At 36.4% G+C, this 15576-nt stretch overlaps 1 pseudogene; it reads left to right on the top strand.

Moving 5' to 3' along the window:
* The first annotated feature begins 9666 nt into the window (after window positions 1-9666).
* Window positions 9667-13386, top strand: LOC129892380 (uncharacterized; annotated as a pseudogene).
* Window positions 13387-15576: the final 2190 nt, after the last annotated feature.

A 15576-nucleotide genomic window follows, 5' to 3' on the forward strand; every position in this document is an offset into this window, starting at 1 on the left:
GAGATAATATAGGCAATAATATGCGTTAGAAAATTTGAATGTACTAAGTATGAGGGCATGACATGCAATATAAATCATAAGATTCAATGATCAATCTTTGAAACATGATAAAAAGGATAAGTAAAGTCAAGAGAAAACCTTAATGATCAAAGCATTAAAAGAGCATATTTGAAATTGTGAAAGAACATAAAAGACCATACATATACAGGATAGAACAATAACTGACAATAAGATCATGCGAGATATAGTATGGAATCCTGATGTCTCTCCATACAACGGAAGAAAGGGAATCTACTTGCCAAGGTAGACTCTACCCCGCTAGGCGAGTCTTGTACATACGCTATATGTGGATCCAATAGCTAGAACATGAAGGCAATCTATAGTGGAACGTAATTTAAGGGACTTGAGGTTGCTACTAAGGCTTCTGGTAGGGCCCCCACCTCAAAGCCATTTCGGTGCTAAGTCAAATCCCACAGAATACATAACTTAGTAATCATACTTAGCATATATCATAAACTTGTTCATAAATATCATAATTCATAGAGTAGCTCATTTTAATGTCATACTTGCAATGTGAGTATACGCCTTTCAACATTACAATATCATACTTGCATAATTCATGTCATTAAGTTCCTAGGTCGCCACATAGGGCTCTAAGTCACCTTTCTTCATAAGTTGCATGAAATTTATATCTTAAACATAATTGAAATTCATGATCATAATAAATACTTGAGTTTAGAGTAATACTCATATATATAGTCAATTTGAATGAAAACCATGATAATATTTTGAAATCATTGAATTCATAACCATACTTCATAATATCATTATTGAAAATAGCTTCACTACATGGGCATTCATAACTCAACTTAAAGTCATGTAATTCATATAGAAACATACTTATAATGATCATCTATAATGATTAAAAGCATAATTAAAACAACCCACTTCAATTCATCAAATTAGGGTTACAAACCTAATTCAAATTCATGAGATTTTGAATGAAAACCTTGGCACTCCATGGGTGAAAAGGGCTTATTGATCAATCCCTACATACCCTGAATGAATTTGATGTTGGAATTGAAAAAGGAGACTCGTTCTTCAAGAAATCTAGTCAAACTTGATGAAGAAGATGAACCCTTGAAATGATCCTTGAGAGAGAAGTCTTAAAGTTGTTTGGGAATTAATGAGGGAAAAGAATAGGTTTAGGAGTATTTAGGACAATTTTGTAATGAATCTAGTCCCAAAAATATCCACATAGATTAATGAAAGAATAGGGAAATAATTGGAGTACCCTTCATTTAACTGGAACTGGGACTCACCATAGAGGACCCATCAGGGTCATTATGGCCCGTGGTTGTGTCCGTGGTGATTGACTTAAAACTTGAATCTTGGGAGTTGCAGAGAAGCATTTCAGAACTTCCTCTAAGGAACCCTTCATGGTCTATGAGTGCATTATGGCCCATGGACCATAGTTATGTTGCACGAACTGTAGGGTGAACTGCAAAAGTGACCACTATAGAGCCTACCATGGTCCGTTAAGAGATATAGACCTGTTGTGGTCAATCGTGGTCCCTGTCTTGGGAAGTTTCTTGAGGGCCTTGGGGGAGGGATCACTATGGAGAGCATCATGGCCTGTGATGCTCACCATAATCTGTTGTCCCTTGTTGTGGTCTATTCCTGCAGGTCTGAGCTTTATAACCACCACTACATGGCTCACCATAAGGCATGATGCATACCATGGCCCATGATGTCCTTCTGTAGTCATCACCTGTTGCCAAAAGTTGTAGGTTTCCTAAATTTCATGTTTTGATCCTCATTTTCTAGCTATCCAAATTTTAGACTCTTACAATATCTCCCTCTTGAGAACATTCATCCTTGAATGGGACTTAAGCTAGTATGAATTGAATAGAAAAGTAACATAACAGCCTAACCTGAATGCAAAACATCTCAATAATGAATAGAAACATGAAATCTTTAATCGCAAGTAAAAACATGACTTTAAAACTCATTTCATGAACATGAATGCATATGAAACCATAAGAACAAATGAAATACATGATTTGGGATGGTTGGATCATAAAGTAACTAAATACCTCAACAAGGCATGGATGGAAAGAGATGAGGATATCAAAACATCATATTGGCTTCAGCTTCCCATGTAGCACCCTCAACCTCTTGATTCCTCCATAACACTTTAACTAAAGCTATTTCTTTGTTTATCAACTTTCTAACTTGCTGGTCTAAAATATCAATTGGAAACTCTTCATACGAAAGACTCTCTTTGACCTTAATGCTATCCAATGGCACAATGGAGCTAGGATCACCAACAAAATTTCTCAATAATGACACATGGAACACTGGATGCACCGATGCCAAATCTGAAGGCAAATCCAACTCGTAAGACACCTTACCAATTCACCTCAAAATATAATATGGTCCAACATAGAGGGGACTTAGCTTTCCTTTCTTACCAAAATACATCACACCCTTCATGGGTGAGATTTTTAAGTAAACCTAATCATTAACTTTAAATTAAAGTTTCATTTTCCCCTCATCTGACTAGGACTTTTGTCTGCTTTGGTCCATTTTCAATATTTGTCTAATGAGTCTAACCTTCTCCATGATCTCAAATAGCAACTCGGGTCGTATCAAAGAAACTTTACCTACCTCAAACCAACCGATATGGGATCTACACCGCCTATCATACAAAGCTTCAAATGGAGCCATCTCAATGTTAGAGTGATAGCTTCTATTATAAGAAAACTCTATTAATGGTAAATGATCATCCCAATTTCCTTTAAAATCAATGACGCATGCTCTCAACATATCCTCTAATGTCTGAATGGTGCACTTAGTCTGACCATCTTTTTATGGGTGAAAGTTGTACTAAGCTTCACTTGGGTACCATGACCCTTTTAGAAAGATCTCCAAAATTGAGATGTAAACTGAGTAGCTCGATCCAAAATGATAGACAATGGAACACCATAAAGCTTCACCAAATATCGATTATATAATCTAGCATAATCCTTGGCTGATTATGAGGTCTTAACTAGGAGAAAATGAGCCGACTTAGTCATTCCGTCAATAATCACCCAAATGGAATCGTGTTTCCTATGAGTACGAGACAAACCTGTAATGGAGTCTATGTTCATGTTTTCCCACTTTTAAGTAGGAATCTCAATGTCTTGAGCTAAACCTCCCTGGTTTTGATGCTCATCTTTCACTTGTTGAAAATTGGGACATTTAGCCACAAATTTTGCAATATACCTTTTTATGCCATTCCACCAATACACTTCTCTCAAATCTCAATACATCTTTGTGGAATTGAGATGAATAGAATACTGCAAACTATGAGCTTCGGACAATATCATATCTTTCAGTCCATCAACATTCGGTACACACAATCGGCCTTGATATCTCAAAACACCAGCTTCCCTTGGGAGAAAGCTTCAATGTCTTTTTCGGCAACTGATTTTTCAATTCAATAAAAGTGGGATAACTATCTTCTTTTGCCTTTACATCTGCCAGAAGAGATGATTTAGAACCATTTTGCGTAATAACACCCTCATCTATGGAAACAACCAATCAAATACCCAAATGGGCTAATCTTTGTACATCCTAAACCAGCTCTGTCTTTTCTTCCTTAATATGGGCAACACTGTTCATAGACACTCTACTAAGAGCGTCAGCAACCATATTTGCCTTACCCGGATTGTATAACACACTTGTCATAATCCTTCAACAGTTCAAGCCATCTCCTTTGTTGAATATTCGATTCTTTTTGAGTGAAAATATATTGCAAACTCTTATGATTGGTAAAATCCACATAGACACCATAAAGATAGTATCTCCAGAATTTCAAAGCAAATACTACCATTGCCAACTCCAAGTCATGATTCAAGTAATTTTTCTCATGTACCTTGAATTGACTTGAAGCATAAGCTATCACTTTAACATTTTGCATTAAAACAACCAAGACCAACTCTTGAAGCATCACAATACACAAAAAACCCATCAAAACATTTCAATAAAGTCAACACTAGAGCGAAGGTAAGCCTATCTTTCAACTCTTGAAAGCTTTTCTCACATACCTCATACCATTGGAATTTTACCTTCTTCTTAGTCAAATAAGTCAAGGGTGATGCAATTGAAGATAAACCTTCTACAAACTATTTATAATAATCGGCTAAACCGAAGAAACTCTGAATATCAGAAGGACTCAATGGTCTAGCCCTATTCTTAATCTCCTCGGTCTTCTTGGATCAACTATAATTACTTCTTCAAAAAAAATACGACCAAGGAAAGAGACTGACCTTAGCCAAAAATCACATTTGCTAAACTTTGCATACAACCGACGGTCCTTGAGAATTTGTAACACAATCCTCAAATGATCGGCATTCTCTTCCTCTCATCGAGAATAGATCAAAATATCATCAATGAATATGATCGCAAACTTATCCAAATATTTCTTGAACACCCTGTTCATCAAGTCTATTAAAGCTGCACGGGCATTTGTTAGTCCAAAAGACATAACCAAAATTTAAAGTGACCATACCGAGTTCTAAAAGATATCTTTGGAATGTCACATTCCCTCACTGGGAATTGATGATAACTCGATCGAAGGTAAATCTTTGAAAAGTAGTTTGCTCTTTGAAGCTGGTCGAACAAGTCATCAATCCGTGGAATATGATACTTATTATTAATTATCACCTTGTTGAACTGCCGATAGTCTATAAACATTTGAAGAGAACTATCCTTATTTCATATAAGGAGGATCGAAGCACCCCATCGACAGATACTTGGTCGAATAAAACCCTTATCTAGAAAATCCTTTAACTGATGTTTTAACTCTTTTAGTTCTACTAGAGCCATTTGGAAAGGAGGAATAGAAATAGGCTGCGTATTGGGTAGGAGATTAATACCGAAGTCTATTTCCCTTTTTGGGAGGAACACCGGGTAAATCATTAGAAAAAACATCAGGAAACTCATTTATTATAGGGAACGACTCAAGAGTAGGAGTTTCAGAATCAACATCCCTAACTCACACTATAGGATAAATGCACCCTTTGAAAGTCATTTTCCCGACCTTATGACATGAGATGAATCGACCCTTAACCATCGAATCATTAGCCTTCCATTCAAGAATAGACTCAGTAGGAAATTGAAACTTTATTCTATGGGTTCTATAATCAATGGATGCATAAGAAGCATATAACCAATCCATACCAAGAATGATGTCGAAATCGGTCATGTCTAGTTCAACGAGATTATAACGGATAACTTATGTAAAACCAATATGGGACAATTTCTAAAAACTCTTTTAGCTACTACCGACTTACCTATGTAAGTATAAATAGAAAAAGGTTCTAGGAATACTTCGGGGCACACATCAAACCTCATAGCCACTTAGGGAGTAACAAAAGAAAATTTTTCACTTAGATCAAGAAAGGCATATACATTATAGTGAAAGACCTGTAACATTCCGGTAATAACATTGGGAGTCTCCTCCACCTCTTATCTACCATAAAGAGCATAGAACTTGTTGTTGCATTGACCACCCTTAGGTTAAGATTGGGCACCTTGTGGAACTTGGCCTCCTTGATCAACTTGGCCTTGAGGATGACCTTCTCTACCCTTTTTGGCAACATGAAGGAACTCGGATTGCCTATGGCCATTTTTTCCACATCCAAAGAAAGCACCCATTCCCATCAAACATCTTCCTCTATGATGTTTCCCATAGTTTGCACGCTTGGGAAATGAAGGGCTACTAGAATTCATACCTCCTCCTTGAGCCTTAGGGTATGGCACCCTATCATTAACAAATTTCGTTCCAGAACCTTTTCCTTATTGAGAACGACCACTACTACCACCGGACCTAACATTTGAGAACCCACCTTTATACCATGCTCTCTAAGAATCCCTTATTCTCATCTCTTTGAGTTTTTTTTCTTCAATTTCCTCGACAAAAGTCATTATCCAAGATATGTCCATTTGCTTGAAAAACATTGTGGTATGAAATTCCGTAGCAACCAAGTCAGATACCCTTGATATGAACACTACAAGAAATAAGACTTATTGTGGCGAGATTTAGTGGCGACCCTACTTGTTGCTACAAAAGCTTCATATTCAGTAGGGACATTTATGGTCATTCCAAAATGTTTAGTTTCAGTGGCGACTTATTTTGTGTCGCTGCTAATAGTTGTCACTAATTCGCAAATTATAAAGTCCCGCTAAAATAAAATTTGGGCGCTAAATATTTAGTAGCAAATTTTCAAATATCGCCTCAAATAAGATTTTGTAGCGACCTAGTCGCCGCTAATGTTAATCCAACTAAATTAAATTTAAAAGAAAAATAAACTAAACAATCTATAAAAATTTGGCAAGCTTTGAGATATTAAAAGATCATCTCTTAGCTGCTAAACTAAAGGCCATTCTCATCAACTCTTGCACAAACCTAAACAAAAAAATGGATATTATATAGATTTGGGAAAAAGGGATCGGAGGAAAGAAAACCAGAGACAACACTGCTAACAGAGGTTCCTCTTTGCTCGATTTATAGGAACAAGTAGTGTCGATCTGTTGGTGAAATATATATGAATAAGGTTCCTTTTTGCTGAATATTCTTTAATTTTTGACTAATAGGGTTCTATAAAGTATGTATTTCATCAGGTATGTGCTCAAATCCGTTTCTAGGTTTATGTATTTTAAGATTTTACATGTAATTTCTATAACCCACTTGAATTTTGTAGAAATGGGGTTCTCTAAAGTCGATGGAGAAGGAAGAGAGTTCCTAGTTTGAAAATCACTGTGAGCGTAAGAAGTTCGAAGTTCTAAAGGATTGAACCAGTTCGCCCATTTGAAGTTTTGAAAATTAGTTCGAGGTAAGTTAAAACCTGAAAGTTCTAAAGATGTTTTTGTATTTTGTATTCTCGATCTTGCGAGGTAAACTAGAAGCTGAAATTCTATATTCTCATTTGTATTTTGTATTTTGTATTCTCGATATCCTCTATGTGGGTGTTTCTATGTCTGTTGATGGAAGTCCTACATTTGGATTGCACATTGGAAAATCTATCTTGAAATCGAGAGTCTCTTCGTTGCTTACATCTTTATCTCTTCATGGATTTGTGGTTTTGACTAGTTAAAGAATTGACACCTTTGTTGGAGAAAGAAGTATTCACAATTTGTTTACAGAGATTTATTTTTTATACTTTGTGTAGTTCTGTCTAGTTAGCTGATCAATCGATTCTCTTTATTTGAAGTTTTATTTTCTGGAGATGTGTAGAGTCGATAAGACTCACTATAAATAGCCGCAGAATGTATGGAGAATTATAGTATTTGTCCTTATATTTTGTGAGCTACAAAAAGATATGATAATACTTAAAAATTGTAGGTTATGGGTTTACAAGTGTGAATACTCATTGTGCTTTGAATACAAATGAGCCATTTGTGCTGGCATCTCAATCTGAGCAAGTTTTTTACTTGAATGACACGATTGATAAAGATTGGCTCGTTGTTGTAAAGACAAATCCCCGTGACCTTTTCAGTATGCCTGAAGTTGAAGAAGAATTAATAAATGAAGAAGTTTATCAACAAGTGGAAGTGGAATGTAATATCTTGAGTATCAATGACCAAGAAATTGATATTGCGGTGTCTTTACATAGGGATGATATTGAACCACAAACTGTTTTGCGTACCAATGATGAAGAAAATCAAGATGATGATTTTATTAATGACAATAATATAGATGTATCTGAGAATGAAGAAAGCGAAGAAGAGTTAATTGATGATAATGATGGAGATGACAGTGATACATCCTTTTGAAGATTGCTTAACAGAGACGACTGTATATCTGGCTACATCTTGTTTTGATAAGTTTTCTGTATTTTATTTTGATTAGGTTGACATAAAATTAATTCATAACGCTTGTATCTGCAACTTTGTAAATATAATCAGCATTTTATGTTTAATCAATGTGTTACATTTCCATCAATGAGGCTATAGTGGAGATGTTTGATTTGGTGGTTGTATCTTTGATGTCCTCTATGTAGTTGTTATTAGTGCATGTTGAAGAGCAGTGAGCTTCAAGAGTTTTGGGGTGCAATGGATCTGCTGCAGGTGTTGCAGTCAAGGAATTGGCATGGGTGGAGAGCTGATGTGTTGGTGAGGTCCTATCTTGGAAGTCTGCTGTCTCTATGTTGATGCCTTTTATTTGCCAAGGTGACCCATTAGCTGTTGTACCTACAAAAAAACCATCAAAGGAAAACAACCAGCCAACAAGACAGAAAAACCAGGATTGGCCTATAGCAGTCTTGGAGTTTCTATTTGATTTGGTGGTTGTATCTTTGATGTCCTCCATGTAGTTGTTGTTAATGCATGTTGATGTATCACTCCAGTAACCTGCAACCATACAACAAACAAAAAAAAGCAAGAAAGAACTTGCACAAGCTAGCAAAATAGAAAGGACCTCTAAGAGTGTTTTGGAGCCTGTTTGCTTTTTCAAGGTTGCTCGCCTAATGTCCACAATTATCCGATTGAGTTGAAACTCCTTAAGACTTGCACAAACATGCTTTTCTTTTGTCCTGCAAGATTTTGAGGCATTTTGCACAAGTTGGAGTTTCCAAATAGCAAATTGCTCCCTCTTTAGGCTTAAGACGGCTGACTTTTTTAAGGTCGCTCGCCTAACGTCTCCAATTATCCGTTTGAGATGAGACTTCTTGGGCCTTGCCCCTATAGTATTTGCTGCAATCCTGCAAGCTTTGGAGGTTGGTGCAGGTCCACATGATCCCAATCACCCTACACATCATACCCTGCTGTGGCTTGGTCATAGGCTGCTGCAGGTCCTTGGGTAGCTCCATGTTACTTCCATAGTAGAGGGGGTTAAGATGTTTGTTGTTGCTAGCTACTCCCAAGAGGAGACCCTTCCTTGTGATCAGGATCATCTCTTCAGAGTACCTGCACAAGATAGACAAACTAAAGGAGAAATCCCATTGCTGATTCCTGTGCTGCATCTCTACAGCATTCTTATATTGTTGTTGCTGTATCTCTGTAATGTAGTTGCTACTGCTGTAGCATCTACATGTGATGTTGTTGAGCTGTTACAAGTATAAAGGTAGTTGTTGGTGCAAGCAATCCAATCTCAGATGCTGCAATTCCAACACAAGGCTCAAAGTTGCAGGATACTTCCAAGAGTGCTTTACAGCAGAAACATTGGAAGTACAATTGTTGTTGGTGTGTCTCCTCTTGTTGTTACTGTTGTTAAAGCATTCCAGGTTCTGTATTGTGGTGTATCTACACAAACCAACAAACAAAAACAAGAAAGAACTTGCACAAGCTAACAAAAGGGAAAGGACCTCCAAGAGTGCTTTGAAGCCGGTTAGCTTTTTCAAGGTCGCTCGACTAACGTCTCCAATTGTCTGTTTGAGTTGAAACTTCTTGGGCTCTGCAAATACAGTATTTTCTGTAATCCTGCAACTTTTGGATGCCTTTTCCACAAGATGGAAGTTCCAATTTGTGAAATGCTCCATCTTGCGACTTAAGTTGGCTAACTTTTTCAAGGTCGCTCGACTAACGTCTCCAATTATCCTTTTGAGCTGAAACTTCTTGGGTTCTGCAGGAGTTGTATTTGCTATAATCTTGCACAATCTGGAGTCATTTTGGTGTAGCATGGTGTATTTGTTGAAGGTTGCTGGTTGCTTCTGGTCTCTGTTGCTGTTGCTGAGTGGCTGTTGCTGTTGGTCAGTTGCAGTCACTGTTGCTACTGTATTGTGGCATATGCAAGTGATAACTACTCTAGCTCTTACTTCTAGCAGTATGTTCTTAGTTCTACTGAAGCAGTAAACAAGGGACACTCTCCTCTTATAATGGGAAATAACTAGATGGAATAAGAAGAAATAAAATAGAATACTCATAAAAAGTCTATTACATATTGAGAATGAGATCAGTCAAGAGGATAGTTTGATCCTTTTTAGAGTTTTCCTTCTGAAACTTGCCATTCCTAGCTTGTCCATCTTGATGTAGCCTTTTGTTTCCTGTGGTAGCTGCTGGAGATTGTAGAAGTGTTATGTATTTGATGTTTTCTTTAGCTGGTAGATATATGTTTTATCATTTTTAATTTCTGAATCTTATGCTTCTCCTTTTTAATCATGTTGCAGGAAATGAAAGGAACTGGATGAGGTAAAAGTGGAAGAGGTGGTATAAGAACTGGACGTGGAAATTTTCAAGGACGAGAAAGTCTTGCTGGAACTGCATCTCAGCCACAAATACCACCAAGGCAAGGACCTCTACAGACAGAACAATCATCTAACCCAAGGCAATGACCTCAGCAGATAAGCCAAATATCAAATGACCCTATCCAAAGAACATCTCCAGAGACACAATCATCCAGAACTCTAGAAGAAAGTGTAAGCCCCTCCCAGAGGTTGAAACTAGTACAGGTTAGTCCACGTCCCTAGCTAGTGGTGCAGAATTGTCTGTGCTTGGTCTTGGTTCTGGAAATTTAAATTTACAAGGATCTAATAGACTAATGGGTGGTGTTCTGCAGCAAAGTAAATTAACTTAAAATGCTGGCAGTTTCTCTTCTTCTAGTTCTGCTAGTTCCCTTCATCTGCTACTTTTCATACTTGACAGAGGCTTAACTAGTTTCGTTCTTTCTTGGGTGCAGATATAGACACTTATTTAATAATCTTCTTTTGATCTGTTTCTTAAAATATATAAGCTCTAATTTTTATGTATCTTTAAGTTGAAAAAAGAAGAGGATAATTGGTTAACAAAAGATGGTTTGGTGATAAGATGCCATGAATATGCAAGCTTTTAGTGGAGATGATAAGATGCCATGATTGCATATAGTTCTCAAGATCACCACATTATTGCTTTGCAGTTTCTCGCATCAATAAAAAGAGAGGAAGAGGAAAATATAAATCTAAGACGGTTGATATTAAAACCAAGTACGGAGGAAAACTCAATATAATTATTCCAAATGACATTGATAGAGCTGTGGGTTCTGGTGCTAGAGATATTGTTAATTACTGTGGCTTGATCATGAGGAGCAGCATCTCACTTCGAGATGGAAATTGGCAAAAGATTGTTTTAAAACATGGAGAAGCAATGTAGTATAAGGTTAAGGTAATAAATTACTTTCCATTTTGTATTGTCTTTAAATTACTTAATTTATCAAATTTAATATTATAATATGTTCAGGACAAATTTGAATTTTGTGGTGGACTGCGAGAACATAAGTTACAAGGCTTTGTGATAAGCACTATGCAAAGACTTTTTAGGGCATGGAAAGCACGATTGCATAATTCTTACTCTGCCTATGATACTGATGAAGAAAGATTATCTCATCGACCTGAGGATGTTGAGTTGGAGGACTGGAAATACCTAGTTAAGTATTTTGGCAGTGAGAAATTCAAGGTAACTTTATTATAACCAAAACATTGTTGCCCACTCTATAATCTTAGACATATGCTTACATGGAAAACATGACATATTTCAGTAGCTATCTAGACTAGCATAAATATTTTTTGATCTCTTGAGTTAGTACAGGTTGTTAGTGAGAGAAACAAAAAAAATAGAGAAAAACAGATAACTAAGCATTCTTGTGGGACGCGATCATTTGCAGAAGTAGAGGAAGTTACGGTGAAAACACATTTGTTCTTCTATAATTACATATACTTCTTGTTATTTATATGATTATTTGCTTATATATTTTTTTTGTTATTGAACTATATTGTAGAGAAATCCTGAATCGGGAGAAAAAGACACACCAGATAAAGTCTGGGAGATTCAGCATACACGTAAAAAAGACAACGGTGAACGTGTATGGTTGGATCCGCAATCCCAACAGATTCATGTAATTCCCTAAGGACATTACCTTATTATCTTTTTGATCTACTACAAGTTACTTTATTCTTTTTTTTTTGGAGACAACTTCTTCTCAAGATAGTCATTAATTCACCTTGTCTACTTCGATATGTAATCTTTCTTCTTTGGATTTGTGGCTATGTTTGGGCAAAACATCAGCTGTAAAGTTTCTTTGTCTATGTAAATAAACACCCTTGAAGACATGGAAATGAGAACACAATTGAGGACTTAATTGCAGCTGCAGTTTCTGCCCCATATTTCTGCAGGTTCTGAAGGTGAAGATGAGGATGACTATTGTAAGGTGTTGCAGGTTGTTGGATGCTAAAGGTTCCAAGTATGGTTGTATTGTAGATGTGTACATGGTTGTGTAGTTGAAGTATTTTTTGTTGGATGTTGCAGCTCTGCAGTAAACTTAGTTGTTGATGTAGTAATCCACTCCGTTGCACCATGCTAAATCAACCTGCAGGTTCTAGATGTATGCTGCAATTCGACAACAAAGTCATAAAGTGCTGCAACACTTTATTTACCTGCACAATGGAAGCAAACAAGAGAGGAATTCCAAGTGTTGTATCAAGTGTTGCAGGTCTGCAATGTACCTGTACAGTAGAAACAGAGCAGAAATACCTACTCTAGTCCTTATCTCTAATGATAAGTTGTTTAGTCTAGGAAAGCTATAAATGAGGGACTCTCCCCTTTACAAAGGTCCTAACTATTAAATCTTCAAAGTCGATATAGCTATGAAATAGAGACATCCAAATTGAAGAAGAAGAAGTTAGAACACTAAAGCTGTAAGAAGAGTTCAAGGAGGTTGAGTTTTCTTCTTCTAAAACTTGCCATCCCTAGCTTGTCCAACTTGATGTAGCCCGTAGTTTCTTGTGGTAGTTGCTGAAAATTATAGAAATATTGTGTATTTTCAAGCATATGACTGCATTTGGACAATGTATCTGTAGGGAAGTTTGCTTCTCGGAATACATGTTTGCATTGGAAGAAGTCCAAAAGCTGGACCAAAGAAAGTCCAAAAATACTTTCAATATGCGCGTTATGTTTTGGTGAAATAATTAAATGTTATTGCAGGGTCAGCTTCAACAACTTGTTGTTGAACAACAATCTAAAGAGATCGAGCATCACATGACTAGGGATGAGATTTTATCATCGGTTCTCGGTGAGAGATCAGGCTATGTTCGGGGAAAAGGATATGGAAAGAAGCCTCCTAAAAAGACTCAACTACATCAGTCAGACATAGAGGAAAGTGTATCTTCGGCAATGGAAAGTATTCGTCAAGAGATGCAAGCTGATATGGATCGAAAGTTACAAGAAGAACGTGAACAAATGACTGTTGATTTAAAAAAGAATATGAAAGAAGATTTGCAGAAAAAAATAGAAAAGGAGCCTGAACACATGAAAGGTGAGGTAGACAAGATGTTCCAAGAACAAATGGCTGCTATTATGACTAGAATGCAACAGGTACTTTCTCTTGCTCTTTTGGAATTTAATAAATTGTTATCTTCGTGTAGAAAATAGTTACATTAAAAGTTGGACTAGTTATTAGGAAAATCCAACAACTGAAATGTTTTCTGGAAAGCTTTCCATGGCTTTAGAGATGCCGAATCCAACAAAGCTATGGCCTATGGCCAACAAGAAGTACTTTAGTTATCAACAGTAAGTGGAAGATTGTTGGAAGTTTTTTGTGTTATCTATTTACTGAAAACTAGTGAAGGCTTCTGATAAGCTATCAACAACCTCATCATTATATATAGGACACTTTTGGGAAAGCTTTTCTTGGTTTCAGCCGGCAAAACTCATTTAATAAGTCACTAAGGCATGATTTTTTGTTAAGGCTTCCAGATAAAGTGCTCAAGTCTTGTGTTATTGTAGGTTTTGGTTTTGTAAACTTTTTAGTTTCTGTGTTTCCATTTTTGGAGTCAAAATCTTGCTTCTTTTAGTTGTTATTTACAAAATATTGTTGCTTTAGCTGCTACTTTATGTTGTGAAGTATAAGGAAAAGTTAAGATTTTAGGTTGGGATATGAAGAGTAACATCCCAAGAAACATGTTCTTGGCAAGGAAAAAAGTGGTAATTTTCCTTTTTTGTAGACTAAGTACTGTTTGATGTTAAATTAGGACTCAATAGAAGCTATATGAAAAGCTCCTATCTTTAACATCCTCAGTCCTCTTTTGACTACTTTTTTACTGATTATAGGAGAAAAGGAATACTATGAAAGATAGTTTGAGACATTGAAGTCATTCGAGGAAGTTGATATTGTTTTTCTATTTTCAGGGACAAAGTTCTTATGCAATGGGGCCCAATCAAGAAGTAGTTTAAAGGCGTGCAATGGGAGTTTTTTCTTTTTGTACTTGTATATGCAAACACGAAATGCTTTTGTTCTAATTTTGTGAGATACAATGATAACTGAAGTACTAGCTAATATGTACGTTCTCGTAAATGCTTTTGTTCTAATTTTGTGAAATACTATATATTAGATGTTTTTAATATCTATATATATACTAATTTTAGAGAATTTGTTTTTAAAACACTAAATATTGGTCTATAGTAACGAGATGAATATTACCTTTTGCAATGACAAAAAAGTTGCCACTGATATTTAGTGGATTTTTGCGGCTGTTAATTAATGACGTTTAGCAGCGACATAAAAGTTGATGTTAATAGTTTATACTTTTTTGCAGCGATAGGAAATGCTACTAATTAATATCAACATTGATCAGCGACATAACAGTTGCCACAGTTATCGTATACGATTTTGTGGCAACTATGTCGCCACTATAGGTCGTATTTTAGGAGCGACATAACAGTAGCCACAGTTAGCATGTAAGATTTTGTGGCAACTATGTCGCCACTATAGGTCATATTTTAGGAGCGACATAACAGTTGCCACAGTTATCGTATACGATTTTGTGGCAACTATGTCGCCACTATAGGTCATATTTTAGGAGCGACTTTCCAAATATTTGTGTTGTAAATTATTATTTTTTGTGGCATATTTATTTATATATTGTGACAAATAATGTCGCTACAGATGGAGTTTTATTGTGGCGACATTGTTTAATCGTCACAAATAACCTTTAGTTATGGAACTACTACGAACGGAGCAATTGTCGCTACTATATACCATTAGCGGCGACTTTGGATCATTTTGTAGCGACGTTTGGCGCCACAAGAAGTCTTATTTCTTGTAGTGGAATTGACTCATTTGGGCACGTGGATTAATAACCAATGAAGGGGCATACTTGATAGCTTAGTGAAATTGAGGGCATAGTCCCTCATTCCCATGTTGCCTTGTCGAAGATTGATGAACACCAATACCTTGGATTTCTTAAGCTCAAGAGGAAAAAAATGATCAAGGAAAACAAGTTTGAAGGTTTCCCATTTAATAGGTCCTTCATCCATCCTCTCTATTTATCATTAAGTGTACCATAATTGAGAAACACTATTGATTTTGTAAGCAACTAACTCTGCTTTCTCTTCTGACATTATCCCCATAATACTCACTATCTTATAGATCTCATCAATGAACCCTTGAGGGTCCTCATCCACTTTCAAACCATGGAACTCTCGAGGGTTCATCCTTGAAAATTCCATCATCCTAGAAGCCGGAGTGGGAATGCTAAGAGGAGCAATAACTAATTGGTTGGCCAGTACTCGGTTTACCATATTAATAATGGTCTAAAACATTGCATTAGTCACTTGGTTGGG

Source organism: Solanum dulcamara, chromosome 1 (assembly GCF_947179165.1).
Source record: "Solanum dulcamara chromosome 1, daSolDulc1.2, whole genome shotgun sequence".
In the NCBI taxonomy this organism is placed as follows: domain Eukaryota; kingdom Viridiplantae; phylum Streptophyta; class Magnoliopsida; order Solanales; family Solanaceae; genus Solanum; species Solanum dulcamara.